At 43.8% G+C, this 16,943-nt stretch overlaps 1 non-coding gene and 1 pseudogene across 1 annotated transcript; one reads left to right on the top strand and one right to left on the bottom strand.

The window, feature by feature from the left end:
- The window catches only part of LOC115869808, a 68,192-nt pseudogene that overhangs the window by 16,575 nt on the left and 34,674 nt on the right, over nt 1-16,943 (bottom strand).
- Nucleotides 488-619, top strand: LOC115869825. Its single transcript, XR_004046386.1, has one exon. It is a non-coding gene; the product is annotated as a small nucleolar RNA SNORA66 (small nucleolar RNA).

The raw sequence follows: 16,943 nt of genomic DNA, 5'->3' as shown, positions 1-16,943 counted from the left end.
TCCGTCCTTTGTACTCCCTTGGGGGCTCTCTGCTCTGCTCCCATGGTTGCTCTGCCACACACTCTTTGTGGTTTGCCTCGGTGTCTCAGGGTCAGTCTGGGCCAGTCCCGACACTGACTCTCCAGTGTTGTCCCCCTTAGTGCCCGGGGCCATCAAGGGACGGCGTGTCTCGTGGTGGGATCAGCCATATCCTTTATATAAAACTCTCTCTTATACATATGAGTTTCTGTGGATTTGTTTCTTTAATGTACCCAAACTAACACAAGGGGCTTATGAAGATGTTTTAAGAAAATGGAAAACTTCATAAGTGAGAAGAAAGTCAGGTAAGTTGGACCAAGCAAATTTCCCCATCACAACAACGCACTTGCTCATTCTTTGAGGATAACAAGGCAATCCTAGGAGAGTTTTGTTGGGAAACATTACCCCATCCGCCCTACAGCCCTGGTCTTGTTTCACAAACTCAAAGGACATTAAAAAGGAGCACAATTTGCAAACTCGATCACTAGCTCTGCATGATGTTGCAGAAGCAAGGGAACCAGGTTTGCTAAAGTAACTGTGGGGATAGTAATGGTTTAGCCTCAGGGACTACTGAGGTGGCCAGTTCTGTCCTACTACAGTAAAAAATAAAATAATTAAAAGGAGCACAATTTGAATCCTTTGAGGATGCCAAACTGTTGTTTTGATTTGGTGTAAACGGAAGAGCACAGAATTTGGGTGGGGGCGGGGGGTGGGGGGAAGGGTTGGAGAGATGAAAACAGCACCTCCAGACATATATAGTCCTAGATCATTGTTTCCCAAAGTGGGCGATACTGTCTCTGGGGGTCGGGTGCTAGAATTATTCAAGGGACTGCAAAAGCGGATACCTACACTTTATCCTGGAGAATTGCCGGGGCGGGTATGGGGGAGCACTGAGTAATGTTTTTATCTGAAAAAAGGGCAGTGGGCTAAATATGCTTGGGAACTTTTATTTTTGATGAAGGATATGTTGAGAAACAGTAGTTTCACATTTTGAAATTTTTGTTTAATACAGGTTTCTGTAATTTTGTAGAAATATGTTTTGACTTTTCTTTAAATATTCTGGATGTGAGAGTTCTTTTTTTTAACAGCTTTTTTTTTTTTAAGTACGGAGGATATGGCTTTGGGGCCATGTCTGCTTTCCTCTGGCTGCTCAAAAGAGAAGGCGAAGCCAATTCCACAGCTGCCCAAGGATGAGTCCTATGAGGCAGAGGTCAAGACCTACATCCACCTCTCTTTCTTCATCCTAGTCTCCCTCCCATGGCATTGTACCTTTCTCAAGGGTACCTTTACCATGTATTGCAATGGCCACACAGAACTCAAGATAATATTCACGAGTATGGTGTTTATTAGGGAAGCTAACAGGTTACAAAATGTTATGGAGACATTGCTTTGGTCCACAATGCTTCCTCACAGCCATGGTGGCAAGAACATCTCTTTCTGCTGCTTGCTCTTTTAGCCACATGGTTCTTTGGTCCAGGAAGCCCACCTGCCACACTGCCTCATGGTCTCAGCATGGGTCCTCTGCCTTGTATGTGGTCTCAGTGCTGCAGATTCTAGGGTCTCTCCTGCCTCTGTTATCTCCACCACTTTGGGCAGGTATCTCACACATGGTCTGCTGGTGGCTCTTCTTTCTTGATGGTCTCAGGACTTCTCTTCCTACTTCTGAGATACTGTAGTCTTACACCCAGCAGAATGGCCAAACTGGCCAACCCCCAGGTTAGAATCTTCCATTTGCATGATCCCACTCAGTCATTGGGTAGACTTTACAGAGTATGGAGAGAAGAGCCGTACCAAATAATTTCAGTTCACTGAGGATATAATGGACATTCAGAGGGCATATACATAAAGTGTACAATTTGATAAAATTTGACACATGTATTCACCCATGACATCATCACTCCAATCAAGAAAATGGACATATTCCTTGCTCCCTCATGCCCCTTTGGCATTCCATTCTCTCCTGCCCTGCTCACCATATTCAAGGAACAATGCTCATTGAACTACTTTTGACTGTACAGTTCAGTGACATTAATTATATTCACCATGTTGTATAACTATCACCACTATTGACAAAGGTTTTTTCCCCTTCTCAACAGAAACTCAATATCCCTTCAGCAATGCCTCCTCATTCCCTTTTCTCTACCTCTTCTGCCCATCCATAAACTTTTGTCTCTGTGCATTGGCCTACACTGGATATTTCATGTAAGCGGAGTTATACAATTTGCCTCTTTGTGTCTGACTTATTTCACTTTGCATGAACATTCTAGTACTTTTTTTTTTCAGGGATTAGTATGTATACATGGGTCTATTATCTAGGAGTGGCATTGCTAGGTCATCGGTTAGGCATATGTGGATACTGTCTCACAGTTTGTATTGATGTGATTTTATCAGGAACCCTGGTGGTGATTTGGTGAATTATGTGATTTTATCAGAAGCCCTGGTGGTGCAGTGGTTATGCTCTTGGGGCCAACCAAAAGTGAGAAGTTTGAATTAGCCAGCCACTTCACGGGAGCGAGATGTAGCAGTTTGCTTCCAGAAAGGTCGAAGGCCGAGGAAAACCTATGGGATCAGTTCGATCTTGTTCTCTAGGCTTGCCAGGGGTTGAAATCCAATCCATGGTAGAGGAGTACTGTCGCATGGAATGGATAGATACATTTTCTTTTTATGCTTTATCAGTTGACGGACTCCTGTGTGGTTCCCACCTGTTGGTGCATTTCGACAGTTCTTTATAGATCCTGAACATGTGATTTGTTTGACTCTATTAACCTCTGTTCTTATTTTTTGGAGTATATTTGTTTTTTTCTTCCCTCTCCTCCACACCCCACACTCGAGGAGCAAGTTGCCTCTTGCTCACTGGTCAAGGGAAGCGGAATCAAATCCTCACAGTGTTTTTGCCTTGTTTTTTAAAAAAAATCGTTTTATTGGGGGCTTGTACAACTTTTATCACAATCCATCCATCCATCCATTGTTACCCTCATCATTCTCAACACATTTGCTTTCTGCTTGAGCCCTTGGTATCAGCTCCTCATTTCTCTCTCTCTCTCTTTATTTCCCCTCAAACCATTTTATTGGGAGCTAATACATATCCTCGCAACGTTTTGAGACCAGAGAGAGAGAGAATTTTAGGCATAGATAAAATGCATCGAAAAGTCAATATGAAAGAATTCAGGCCATATGAAGAGGAGACAGGGAAAAGGAGCGATGTCAGAGCGAACCTTTGCCTTTGGGGGCCAAGCTCTGGGGAGGCAGAAAACCGCAGCGAGAAGTGGAGGCAAAGTTAGCTGCTTGGAGGTTTTGGTGATTGATGATAGCCCAGAAGCTGTTCTGGGATTTCCATGTTCTCCCGGGTGGCCCGGGGATAGATGTAAGAACCACTTCACCTGAGGCTCACAGGAAGCGGCCTGGACTGAGAACTTGAGGCACCAAGTTCCCTCTCCTCTCTAATACTTTTGTTGTTGCATCTTGGAAAGCTGATTCCAATTTCTGTCGACCCTACAGGCCAAAGTAGAAGTGTCCCAAAGGGTTTCCAAGGAATCGTTTATACAGGAACAGACTGCCACGTATTTCCGCCTCAGAGTGGCTGGTGGGTTCTGACCACAGACCATTCAGTGAACCACGGCACCACCGCGGCCCCCTTCCAATAGGCTAGCACTGTCTAAACCCGCCACCCAGTCACTGCCCCGCCTTGCAACTCAGCCCGATGGAAAGGAGGAAACCACCCCAAAAGAGACATAGTATTTCCTGCCCAGTGGTAGAAGGAGAGCTGGGAATGGAAATGAAGATATTATGCCAATGTAAAGTTAAACTGAACCTAGTTGGAACTGATAAAATTGAACACCCATTTTTAAAAGCAACTTACGCAGAAGCCTACTCGTGAGGGGGACAGAATATCTTCATGAACATTTTCTTTCTGGTGCAGGTTTTACAAATCTTGGTTAAGGTTGTGAATGTGTCCTTCGCTGCTTCCTTTAAAAGTTTCTATTGTTTTCCCTCTGATATTTAGATCTTCAATCACCTGAAGTTGATTTTTGAGTGTGGTGTGAAACAGAGTTTGAGATATTTGCCCCATACAGCTATGCAGCTGATGAAGCATTCTTTATTAAAACACCACCCTTTCCCCACTCTTGATGCTTATTTCCAAGAGAAACGTTAGAGAGTTCCCTTGATAAGATTACAGGAATCTTTTAGTTCTTCTAAACACTTTTGTGATTAAATGAATTATTCTTAGTATGGAATTCTTCAGTGTGGCTTTTATTTTCCTGGCTGGACTCAGATTGATAGAGGTGTCAGGTAGAGACTGCATAATCCTCTGATTTCTTAGATAATCTAAAGGGAGAGAGGTGTCTCAAAAGGAGGTATTGGACTCAAGCATTTGTGGGCTTGGATAACTGATGAGGAAAATAATAGAGACCTGATAATATTTATGCCTATATTAGTGGTGAGGGTCATGGTGGTTAAAATTATGATCTAGATTATGATAATAGTATTTCTACAACTTGCTTTGCTCACTTGACAATATACCTTGTAAACTTTCAAAGACAGTAGAGCTTATTCTCCGTGGCAGCTTGTCTAAGGTAGGGGACCAGTTTGGCCGATCCAACAAAGGACAACACAATGGTGTCTTACACGAGGCAAAGTTTACTTCTCTCTCTGTTGTTGTTGCTGTTGTTAGGTGATGTCAACTCTGCAGGACAGAGTACGACTTCCCTCTGGGGTGTTCTAGACTTTACAGAAGTTAATCACCAGACCCTTCCTCCCGCAGAGCTGTTGGTTAGGTTTAAACCACCAACCTTTCTGTTAGCAGCTGAGCATCTAACCAGTACACCTCTGGGGCTCCTTTCTCAACAGTCAGGGTCTAATTGTTCCAGGGCTAATGGCATTGGAGACCCAGGCTCTTTGTGGATTGTTCCTCTGAGAGCCTCAGATAGTCATACAGTTTCCATCTTATAGGATAGCTGCTCTGAATCCTGCTTCATTCATTCATTCATTCATTTCAATCTATCTATGTATCTATCTATCATCTATCTATCTATCTATCTATTTATCTATCATCTATCTATCATCATTTCATGTTCTACTATGTCAACGTTCCAGCCAGAGGTAGAGAGGGAAAAGGAACTTGAAGGCATAAGCTCTTCTTTTCAGGGGTAGGATCTGGATACTGTATTCATTGACTCTGTTTACATCCCACAGGAAGAAACATGACCATGCCATTATGAAAGGGAGGCCTGGGAATGCAGGCCTTACCTGAGTGGCCATATGTCCAGCTAAAAGCTCTGACGCTCTTTTATGAAACATGCATGCAGATTGGGAAATCATTTGTAATAATCTCTGCTGCACCAAACCTCAAAGGAAACCTACTTCTCTCCAGTAGTTCTGACTCATAGTGACTCTATAGGACAGAGCAGAAGTACCCTTTTGGGTTTATGAGACTTCAGATCTTTACAGGAGCAGAGAACCTCATTTTTCCCCTTGGAGAAACTGCTGGTTTAAACTCAGCCAACTTCTAACCAGGGCCCCTTCTCCGTTACACAGGCCCACAATCATCCCTGCTTGAGCCCTTGGTATCAGCTCCTCATTTCTCTCTCTCTCTCTTTATTTCCCCTCAAACCATTTTATTGGGAGCTAATACATATCCTCGCAACGTTTTGAGACCAGAGAGAGAGAGAATTTTAGGCATAGATAAAATGCATCGAAAAGTCAATATGAAAGAATTCAGGCCATATGAAGAGGAGACAGGGAAAAGGAGCGATGTCAGAGCGAACCTTTGCCTTTGGGGGCCCACAATCATCCGCTGTGGGTGTTGTGCTTTAGCCAAGGCCTTAAAATCCAAAGCCAAACCCATTACTATCAAGTTGATTCTGACTCCTAGAGACTTAACAGGACAGAGTAGACCTTTCCCCAAAGCATTCCCAAGGCTGTAAATCTCTAAGGAAGCAAATGATCCAGCCTTTCTCCCACAGAGTGAGTGGTGAATTCAAACGACTAACCTTATATTTAACAACCGAGCACTCTGCCACTAGAGCTCCTTCCTGGTGGAAGAATCTACTCAAATACAGATTCACTCGACACATCTTTAGAAATGGGGGCTACAATGGCAGTATGCAGTACAGAAGCAGACTGAGTGAAAACAGAAAAAAGGTTTTACTTTGGTTGATCAAATAAGGAACAAGCCTGGACCAGAGTTGCCAAGGTCCTCCCCCACCTCCAAAAGGGTGTGTGTGTGTTGCAGTGTTAGCCATGTATACCAGGAAGTAAACTGAGGAGATTATGAATATGTAATACATTTCTGAGGAATGGCCATGAATATGCATTGGGGCAGGGTTATGATTCTTGGCCAAGAAATGGTTTGTTGGGTATCTCTCTTGTAAATATGATGTGGGTTAGTCTGGTGACATGTTTGTAGTGGTCTTTTGTTCCTTGACCAAAGTTCTTCTGTTCTGGGGTGAGCTGTAGGGTGTGACTATCTTTTCTGTGCATGTTCAGCAGGCCCGACCCAGTTATAACCGATACTTGCTTACTGAGGTTGGGATACTTTCTTGAGAGAGAAGAGCTCAAAAGAGATAGGTTACCAGGAAGGAATCAAAATCCCAAACCCAAAACAAAACAAAACCCCTGTGTTAGTCTGGGTAGACTAGAGAAACAAATACATAGAATAACTCATATGTATATAAGAGAGAGTTTTATATAAAGGGTAATTGTACATTAAGAAAGCATCCCAACCCAGTCAATTCCAAGCCCATAAGTCTGATATTATCCCATATGTCCAATACCAATCTATAAAGTCCTCTTCAAACTCATGAAACACATGCAATGATGCCAAATGAAGGACAATCACAGGCCAGTGGGTAGAAAATCTTGGATCTTGTGACTTTGTAAGCAACTCAGCACGGGCAGGGGTCTCTACATGACTTTCCTGGCTTCATAGGTCTGGTTGCATCAGGGTAGGTCCACGTGGCTTCTCCAGCTCTGGGCATTAGGTAGTTCCATGTGTCTAGGTAGCTTCAATGTCTCACAGGGTATGAGGAGAGAGAGAGAGAGAGAGAGAGAGAGAGAGAGAGAGAGAGAGACAGACAGAGAGACTCTCACCTCCAAGCAGGAAAATCAGCAGTTCCCAGAATTCTCAGAAGGCCATGCCCACACAGAGGTCTCGTTGGCTATCTCTGGATTGACAGGCTAGACTCCACCTCTACACTCTTAATCTTCAAATTGACACCAGATTAGGTAACTACCACAACCACCAACAAAACAACACCTGCCCCTCAAACAACAACATCAGCAACAAACTCACTGCCATCCAGTCAATGCAGACTCATAGGGACAAGATATATGACAAGCTAGAACTGCCCTATATGACTTTATGAGACTGTAACTCATGAAGAGAGTAGAAAATCCTATCTTTCCCAACTTTCTCCTGAGGAACTGCTGGTCGATTTGAACTGCTGGCAGTTCAAATTTGTGGCAGCAACGCAACATGTGACCACTAAGCGACAGGACTCCACTGTCACCATGAGGTCTTTCTATCTTTTGACATCCTGTGACAACATCTCTTACAACCTCAGGTTCATGGGGCAGGCTGTGGAATTTATAGTGTCACTCAGGACTAAGCTGGTTGGGGAGTGATCTCTCAGTAAAATATTCAAAACAAAACAAACCTGAATTGGTACAATTGGAACCAGTTACAGACTGGCCAGTTGAAACTCAAGAAAGTCTGAAATACTTACTGCACCAGAGACCGAGCAAAATACAATCCCTCTAAGATTTCACACGTGCAAGGCTTCAAATAAGGCAGACCTCTGGAAGTGGTCCGTGGTTCTTCACCGTTGAAGCATGTCGGCAAGAAGTGTGAATACAGTTGAAATGGGTAACAAAGATGGCCAGGCATTCTGCCTGGTGCCACCCTTTGGGGGTTTGCCTTTCACTAGAAAGCCCTGGGCAGCATGCATGACTAAATATTGGGCAGCTAGAGCCTCCCCAGAGCCATCTGGGAAGGGCCTGGCAAGATGCCTCAGAAGTCGCAGCCATGACAACGCTATGGCGGAGGACAGCTGCACTCGGAGGCACCCCCAGCCCGTGTCTGCTCTGCGCAACCAGTGTGGCTCCATTTTTATGCTTTCCACGATCTTTATGACTCTAAATGTCGATCACCGAAAGGATTGCCAATGATTCTGCTCCATAGGCATGCTTTTGTCCCGTGGAGGCGCCCTCGATTTCCCTTCCCGCCAGTGGAAGAAGCTAGTTTTGCATCAAATAAGAAGACTCAGGTGCGATTTCTGACCGTGCCTTGGTGGGTAATGGCTACGCAGTTCGAAACCACCCAGCTGCTCGGCGGGAGAAAGGTTGTTGGGCTTTGTACTCCGGTAAACAATGACCAGTCTCAGAAACCCACAGGCGGTCGCTATGAATCAGCATGAACTCCATGGCAGTGCATTTGGTTTTGCTGCTTATAACACGATACTGGTTTCTTCATTCATTAATAGGTTAAATAAGACGTTTTTGTGTGTTCATGTTATGTTTGCATGAGAGGTGGATCCTGCAAAAGATGGCTTGACAGCGTGGCTGTGACGATGGGCTCAAACATAATCATTGTGACGACAGTACAGGACTGGGTGGGGTTTCATTCTGCTGTACAGAGGGTCTGTATGCGTCGGGACCTACAACAACTACAACAGCGGTATGATTCTATCTTTTCTTTGAACAAATCAGAATCATTTTTGAGGTTTTTCCCTTCTGCCACCAGCTCAGGTTCAGAATCAATAGACCCAGGATGATGCTCAGGCGTCTGTATTTTCAAAAGCTCCCTGGGGTATAAAAGGTTCTGAGACACCTGTGGATTCCTTTCAGTAGAAAGAATTTTCCTTTGGAGTCAGGCCCGTCTGGATTTCCACGCTAACCCTGCTCCTTACCACCAGTAACTTGTGCCTTGGAAGGCTGCAATCATTAAACAACTAGCTTACTTAAGAGCCAGGAAGAGAGTCAATATTAGATTCAAATATCTGACATCCAACCATTTACATATAGACTTTGGGGAGTCATAATATATACTTTCTAGCCACCCTTCCATTTCAGGAGGAGAGCAAAGAAAAAAAGATGATCGTTTTCTGAACATCCATTCCTTAACTAACCACTGGATCGATTTAGTAAGCGAACAAATCCTCCAGCGGTAATATTTATGGATTAACATTGCCTCAGATGGGAAATATACATTAGTCATAAACAAATGTAAACCCGGAAACTCTCTGGTTAAAACTGAACTCATATTTTTATTCCATTTCTATTTTTCCCTTTGTCCTCATTTTTTCCCTTGACATTCTCTATGTTATGTAAAACTGTTTTTACCGTTTTACTTTATATATTTTGAAGAACGTTAATAAATAAAAGATGTGAAATCCAAATTGCTATTCAAATCCAATTGTTTCCAATTATACCAGGAACTAAACAGAACCCAGCAATTCAGTCTCTTAGGGTGAAAGCGGCTCAACATTATTCCATCTTGTATAAAAGAAATATAGAAACAAAAGAGGGGGAAGTGGGGTGGGGGGAGTCAGAGATGGAGAAATGTGGTGACAAGTTGATCTTATGAGGAATGGAGGGACTTGAGAAACCTCTGAAACACTGGCGTCAGTATCTGCCAGTTTTTCTCTCTTTATTCTTAGTGTCACAAAATTGTCTGTTTTCTTGCAGCGGTTTCAGGTTGTTCTCATTTTTTTATTCATTTAGTTGTCTTCCTCTGATCCACCGGGAACATCCAGTACCCTGACACTATCGCCTTATTTCAAGACTGACTACAGCAGCTGTAACTAGTTGACATTTCTAGTGGGAGGTGAACACAAGACTGTAACCCCCAGTGTCTGGGATTCTAAACCACTCCAAACACTGGAGCATGTCAAAAGATTTCAAGGGCTCCAACTGTTGTCATCTTTCCTGTACATGTAGACTGAAAGGAGAGAAGTCAAGACTAGCAACTCAGAAAGGACTGAGTTATGGCCCCGACAGTTATACAAGGTGATGAATGAGAAGGCCATCTTCCAATGAACTGACAACACAGTGGCCGATGGGTGGATTCCAACCCCCACGTGCAACAGAATACAACTCTGCTCTGGAGGGTTTTCAACGACTGATTTCTTGGAAGTAGATCACCAGGCCTTTCTTCCATAGCACCTCTGTGGACTAGAAGACCCAAACTTTAGGTTAGCAGCTGGGCATAGTAACTGTATTTTAACAACAGAACCTCATTTTAGTTCTTTGGACACTGCAAAATGGACAATTGCTGCAACCTTTGTGAAGTCTTGTGGTTTGGAAGATACAGAATACTCTATTAATGTATTGGATTTGGAAAGTGAATTAGCCAGCTTTAGCTGCAATAATAAGCAGCCCTCGTATTTTCGTAGTGGCCAGAAATGCCCCTGTATTTATTGTTCACAGACCTGCTGGTGGAAGCTTTCCATCGGCTCAAAAGAGTCACATTGTCACTTCAGTTAGCAGCCCAGTATCTCACCAATGCTTGTCAGGGCTCCTTTCATAGGGTTGCTATGAGTTGGCTTCGACTGGATGGAAGTAAGCTTTTGAGTTTGGAGGAAACTGTTTGGAGTGAAGGACTCCTTTAAGATCAGTGAAAGTGGTGGGCACTCTCCCCTTCCAGAGACACACCGTCCACACGTTACTCATCCAAACAAGTCATCAGGCTGAGTGCTGGGCTGCTCACTGAAAAGTTGGACGATCAAATCCGTCAGCCACTCTGAGGCCGAAAGCTGTGGCAGTCTGCTTCTGGAAATATCTACAGCCTCAGGAATCCCATGGAGCAATTCTATTCTGTGCCACAGGGTTTCTATGTATCACAGTTCACTTGGTGGCAGTGATTTAAAAAAATCATTTTATTGGGGGCTCATACAACTCTTGTCACAATCCATCCATCCATTGTGTCAAGCACATTTGTACATTTGTTGCCACCACCATTTTCAAAACATTATCTTTCAACTTGAGCCCTTGGTATCAGCTCCTCATTTTTTCACTCCCTCCCCCACCCTCCCTCCTTCATGAACCCTTGGTAATGTATAAATTTTTTTTCATGTCTTACACTGACGGATGTCTCCCTTCACCCACTTTTCTGTTGTCCTTCCCCTTGGGAGGGGGTTATACGTAGCTCATTGTGATTGGTTCCCCCTTTCTCCCCACACCTTCCCTTACCCTCCTGGTGTCGCTACTCTCATTATTGGTCCTGAGGGGGTTATCGGTGCTGCATTCCCTGTATTTCCAGCTCTTATCTGTAGCAGTGTATATGCTCTGGTGTAGCCGGATTTGTAAGGTAGAATTGGGGTCATGATAGGGTGGGGCTATCATGAGGAAGCATTAAAGAACTAGAGGAAAATAGTATGTTTCATCGGTGCTATACTGCACCCTAACTGGCTCATCTCCACCTTGTGACCCTTCTGTAAGGGGATGTCTGATTGTCTACAGATGGTCTTTGGGTCTCCACTCCGCACTCCCCCTCATTCACATTGGTAGGATTTTTTTTTCTGGGTCTTTGATGCCTGATACCTGATCCCATCGACACCTCATGATCACATAGGCTGGTGTGCTTCTTCCATGTGGACTTTGTTGCTTCTCAGCTAAATGACCGCTTGTTTATCTTCAAGCCTTTAAGACCCCAGACCCTATATCTTTGATAGCCAGGCACCATCAGCTTTCTTCATCACATTTGCTTATGCACCCGTTTTGTTTTCAGAGTTCGTGTTGGGAAGGTGAGCATCACAGAATGCCAGGTTATTAGAACAAAGTGTTCTTGCATTGAGTGAGTATTTGAGTAGAGGCCCAATGTTTGTCTGCTACCTTAATACTTAACATATATATATATATATGTACATAGATCGATTTCCCTATCCTTATATATAAATATATTTACATATGTACATTCCTGTATTTAGAGCTCTATACATGTCATTTGTCTCCTAGTTCTTTCCTCTATTTTCTTTTACTTTCCTCTTGTCACACTATCAGATTCGGCTTTCATTCAGGTTTCAGTAATTCTTCTTGGCTACATTGCCCTTGATCAAGCCCCACCAGGCATCCTATACCCTCCTCACCACCGAATTTAGATCACTTGTGGTTGACACCTTCCTTCCTTTCCCCTGCCTCCCCTTCTGACCTGCGTCTCCCCCAGAACCGTCAGTTTTCTCCTCCTGATTGTTTATCCAGTCTATCTTATCTAGATAGACATACTGAGACAATAATAAGCACAAAAATGAGACAGAGCAAAACAAAGCAACAAAAGAAAACAAAACAACAACAACAAAAAATCAATGACAAATAAGAAAAGCCTATAAATAGTTCCTGGTCTGTTTGTTGACCTTTAGGAGTGTTTTCTGGTTGAGTCTGATAGGGTGCTATGCCCTGGCCCCAAAGTCTATTTTTGGTATTCCCTCAGGACTTCATTGCTTTGCTTCCCTTCCTGCTCTGTTGCACACCCTTAGCATTTCACCCAGTTGTGGCAGGGTCAGATGGGGCACAATTCCCGCACTGTGTCTCCAGTGTTGTCCCTTGTAGCACGATGGGTCAGTGAGAGACGGCATGTTTCATGATTGGGCCGGCCCTATGGTACTCTCTGCATTTGGTGCTCTCAGCAGGAATATCATCCTGGGGGCTTGGTGGACCAAGATGTGTTCCATTCTCTCTCCTTCCCTCTTCGCTTGCTCCTGTGTGCTCTGATCAGACGTGCCCCCTCTCCCTGAGCTGTAGCTCCAGTGTTGACCTCTGAAGTTAATTTTTCTGGGAGGACAGGGAGGTTGTCCATGTAGTTGGGATTGGAGCTGGCTCCGCAGACCTCTCTATTGGTTCCTTGCTTCATGCCAGTATGTTGCATTCACGTTTTGGTGCACCAGGTTGAAGTCTGGTCCCTCTCTCCCTCTCCTGTGGCGATATAAAGAACACCCTCCTCTTGGGTGGGTTAGTGCCCTGTTTCCCCGCTACCCATGTCTTCTTCGGTTCTCTCTCTCTCTCTCTCTCTCTCTCTCTCTCTCTCTCTCTCTTTCTTTCTTTTCCCCCTCCTTTTTTGTTGGCTACCATATGTATCCCTGGATTTGGTCTGACTCCTGCCATACTACCTGGACCTCACTCTAGGAATGTTTGTATATAGTAGCTTTTTCCCTATTCCCCATTTGCATTTTTTCAAGCTTACCTCAGCGGACTCATGTTGTACTTGTCCTTTTGTGCTTGGCTTACTTCACTTAGCATTATTTCCTCCAGTTCTTCCCATGCTGCGATGTGCTTCATGTGTTCATCACTGCTTTTTAGTGATGCATACTACTCCCTTGTATGTATGTACCACAGGTTTTTGATCCATTCACGTGTTGATGGAAATTTGGGTTGCTTCCAACTCCTTGCAATTGTGAACTGTGCCGCAATGAACACTGGAGCACAGATGTCTGGCCGTGGTTTGTTTCTTGCCTCTTCTGGGTATATGCCCAGTAGGGGGACTGCTGGGTCGTATGGTAGCTCAATTTCTGTCTGTTTTAGATATCACCAGATCAATTTCCATAGTGGCTGTACATACCTACAGGTTCACCAGCAGTGGATGAGAGTTCCTATTTCACCACAGCCCCTCCAACAATTGTTGCTTTCTGATTTTTTGTATTGGGCTATCTTTGAGGGTGTTAGGTGGAACCTCATTGTTGTTTTGATTTGCATTTCTCTTATGGGTAATGATCAGGAACATTTTCTCATGTTTATTGGCCATTCGGATTTCTGCCCTTGTGAAACTTTTGTTCAGGTATTTGCCCACCTCCTCAGTGGGCAATTCGTTTTTTTAATTTTTATCATCTAGCAGAGTACTGTAGATTTTAGTAATAAGGTCTTTGTCTGATGTGTCATTGCTACAGATGTTTTCCCAGCCGTGGGCCCTCTTCTTACTCTCTTGGTGAATTCTTTTGATGGACACAGATGTTTTATCTTCAGTATATCCCATTTGTCTATTTGTGCCTCCTCTGTGTTTGTGTCCTTCCCTATTTCCGATAGCCTATGTATTGCCCATGGGTGGAAGTGATTTTAAAGTCAGCTGTGTAGAGATGTTTACTTTGCAAACTCCACTGTATTATAGTGTCAAACGATAAAGCCTGTGGATTTATCATCTTATTCCAAGGAGGATGTGAAGAGTCAGGAACAGTAACCCACAAACCCCAAACCCAAACACCAAACCTACTGCCAATGAGTCCCTTCCAATTCATGGTGCTCCCATGTGTTACAGCCGAGAATGGAGCTTCTCAGGGTTTTCAATGGTTGCCATCTTTACAGAGGCAGATAGCCAGACCCCTTTTCCATGGTGGGCTTGAACTCCCAACTTGTTGGCAATGAACACTCACAAGTTGTATCTTGCAACTCACACTGGCACAATACTTGGCAAGAGATAGAGAACTGGTATTTGTTGAGGAGATTGGGCCCTTTCCTCCTTACTTGTGCCCAAATAAATGCACAGCAAGCTTTTTAAAAATTATTTTTTAAGCCAGGAAAAGATAGTGTTTTTTCTTTTCCATTAAGATGATTGAGTCCCAACAAGAAATTGAGTTCCTCTTGCAAACTTATGAGCAAACTACTTCCAGTAGTGTGGACAAGAGAAAATACTCCCCGTGGGTGACCCAAGGACCATTCTGCAATGAGATTGAAAAGCAAGATCAAGCCGAGGGCTTGAATGAGACTTGGAAATAGTCCCCTAATTCCTTTTTGGAAAATATTCAGTTGGTCTAATGAAGGCATTAAAGAAAGGCATGCCTGCCAGGTTTTCAGAAATGGAATAAATGACCTAATTTCTATTTGGACCAGCATCAGAATCCAATCCCTGTCTGTAGCAACATGATCCTAGAAGGTACAGCCGTTATCCAGCAGGTCCCACTTCTAGTTGTCAACAGGATGCCTTGCAAATAGCCAGGCACTGAGACTTCCTGGGTTCATCCTGATTGTTCTGGGCATGAGCCTCTCTGGGATGACCCACATGTTCTGTCGGACAAGGCCCTGTTTCATTTGTCCTACAACTGCTGAATAGCACATTTAACTCTCCTCTCAGAAACCTGATTGTTCTTTGTGTGAGGATACTATGTGGATAAAGAAATGGGCTCTTTCTTGGCTGCACTGAAGATTAGAGGCAGGTGCAGGTGCCCAACATCATTACACATGTTGAGGTGTCTCTTTCCTGGGGTTCTGTTGGCGAGGGGCCTTCCTTTTAATGTCATAGTGACAACACAACAAGAACAAGCACAACCAGCTTCGTTGCTGTAAAGTTAATTGTGATTCATGGCAACTCCATGTGTCACAGAGTAGACCTACTCCCAGAGGGGTTCTGGCCTGTAATCTTTACAGAAGCAGTTTGCTAGGCTTTTCTGACATGGAGCTTCTGGGCAGGTTCCAAATGTCAACCTTGAGGTTAGTGGTCAAGCGCAAACCATTTGCAACAGCTGTTTTATTGCGTTCATTTTTATTGAGTTCATTCTGATTCACAGGTGCTATGAGCCGAGCGGCTCCACCGTTTCCTGGGCTCTGGTCCTTGCAGGAGCAGATCGCCAGGTGTCTTCTACTGTTGATGGGTCCAGACTGCTGCCCACTCGCTAGTTAACCATTATAGTATTGTGCCATCAGGCCTCCTTTTGGGTTCCCTAGGAACCTCTATTTGAAATCCCGGACTCCTTTAAGACCAGTGAAAGTGATAGGCGTTCACCCCTTTCAAATGCACACTTCAGACATTTAATTTCAGTGTGTTCGCAGAATCCCTGAAGTTATGGCCCTAGATTCAGAATGCCTGCTTTAAAACAACTATATCGATGCGAGAGAGAGAGAGAGAGAGAGAGAGAGAGAGAGAGAGAGATTGGAGTGGAGACCCAAAGCCCATCTGTAGATAATTGGATATGACCCCACAGAAGTGGTATAAGGGAGGGATGATTCAACCAAGGCATACTAAAGAACTGATGAATCACACATCATCTCTCTAGTTCCTGAATGCTTCCTGCCCCCCACCACCATGACCCAGTTCTAACTTACAAATCTGCCTAGGCCAGAGAGTACACATTGGTACAAATAAGAGCTCTCGACACATGGAATTCAGGACAGATAACCCCCTCAGGAACAGTAATGGGAGTAGCAATATCATGAGGGTAGGGGGATGGTCAGGGAGGGGAAAGGGTGAGAAAGGGCTAACCCATCACAAGATTGGGTATATAGCCCCTCCTGAAGGGGATGAATAACAGAAATGTGGGTGAAGGGAGATAATGGACAGTGTAAGATATGAAATAATAGTAACAATATGTAATTGATCAAGGATTCACAAGGGTGGGAGAGTGAGAGAGGGAGGGGGAAAAAGAGGAGCTTATTCGAATAGTTGGTAGTCGTAGCTGGGCACCATCTAGTTCTTCCAGTCCAGGATTGTGGAGACATGGTCAATTAGTCTATTAGATTGTTTCCATATGTCTTTGAATTTTCATCATTCTTCTTTCCTTTGGATGGGTAGAGACCAATGATTTCTTGTACTAAATAGTGTTAGCTCCCTATTTCCCCTCAAGCTCTCGTGCTATAACCCTAAGAAACTATTAATCTAGTTACTCTCTCCATAGACTTATCTATCCTGGATTTCATGTACAGAAAAATATACACCTCCCCGCAACAACAAAAACAACCCAACAATAAAAAAATAAAATGAAAAAAAAACCAAACCCCTCAATCGAAAAGAAAGCAGAAAATATTAAAACCTAGAACAAATTTAAAACGGGTCAAAAGAGCGAACAAACAATAGGATGTTACATTTTAACCTAACTACATCTGCATTAATCTCCTTTCCAATATACTCTGTCTGATAGTAAAGCTATTCACATCTCTGGTCAGTGGTCAGGGGGCTTCTCCAGGAGCTTAATCCATGTGGGGATGCTGCAAATGAATTTTTGGGCTTTCTC

The sequence above is a fragment of the Echinops telfairi genome, unplaced genomic scaffold (genome assembly GCF_000313985.2).
Source record: "Echinops telfairi isolate 266 unplaced genomic scaffold, ASM31398v2 ScPeMD7_53;HRSCAF=182, whole genome shotgun sequence".
Classification (NCBI taxonomy): Eukaryota; Metazoa; Chordata; class Mammalia; order Afrosoricida; family Tenrecidae; genus Echinops; species Echinops telfairi.
Note: the sequence above shows the minus strand (reverse complement) of the source record. Positions and strands in the feature narration are given on the sequence as shown.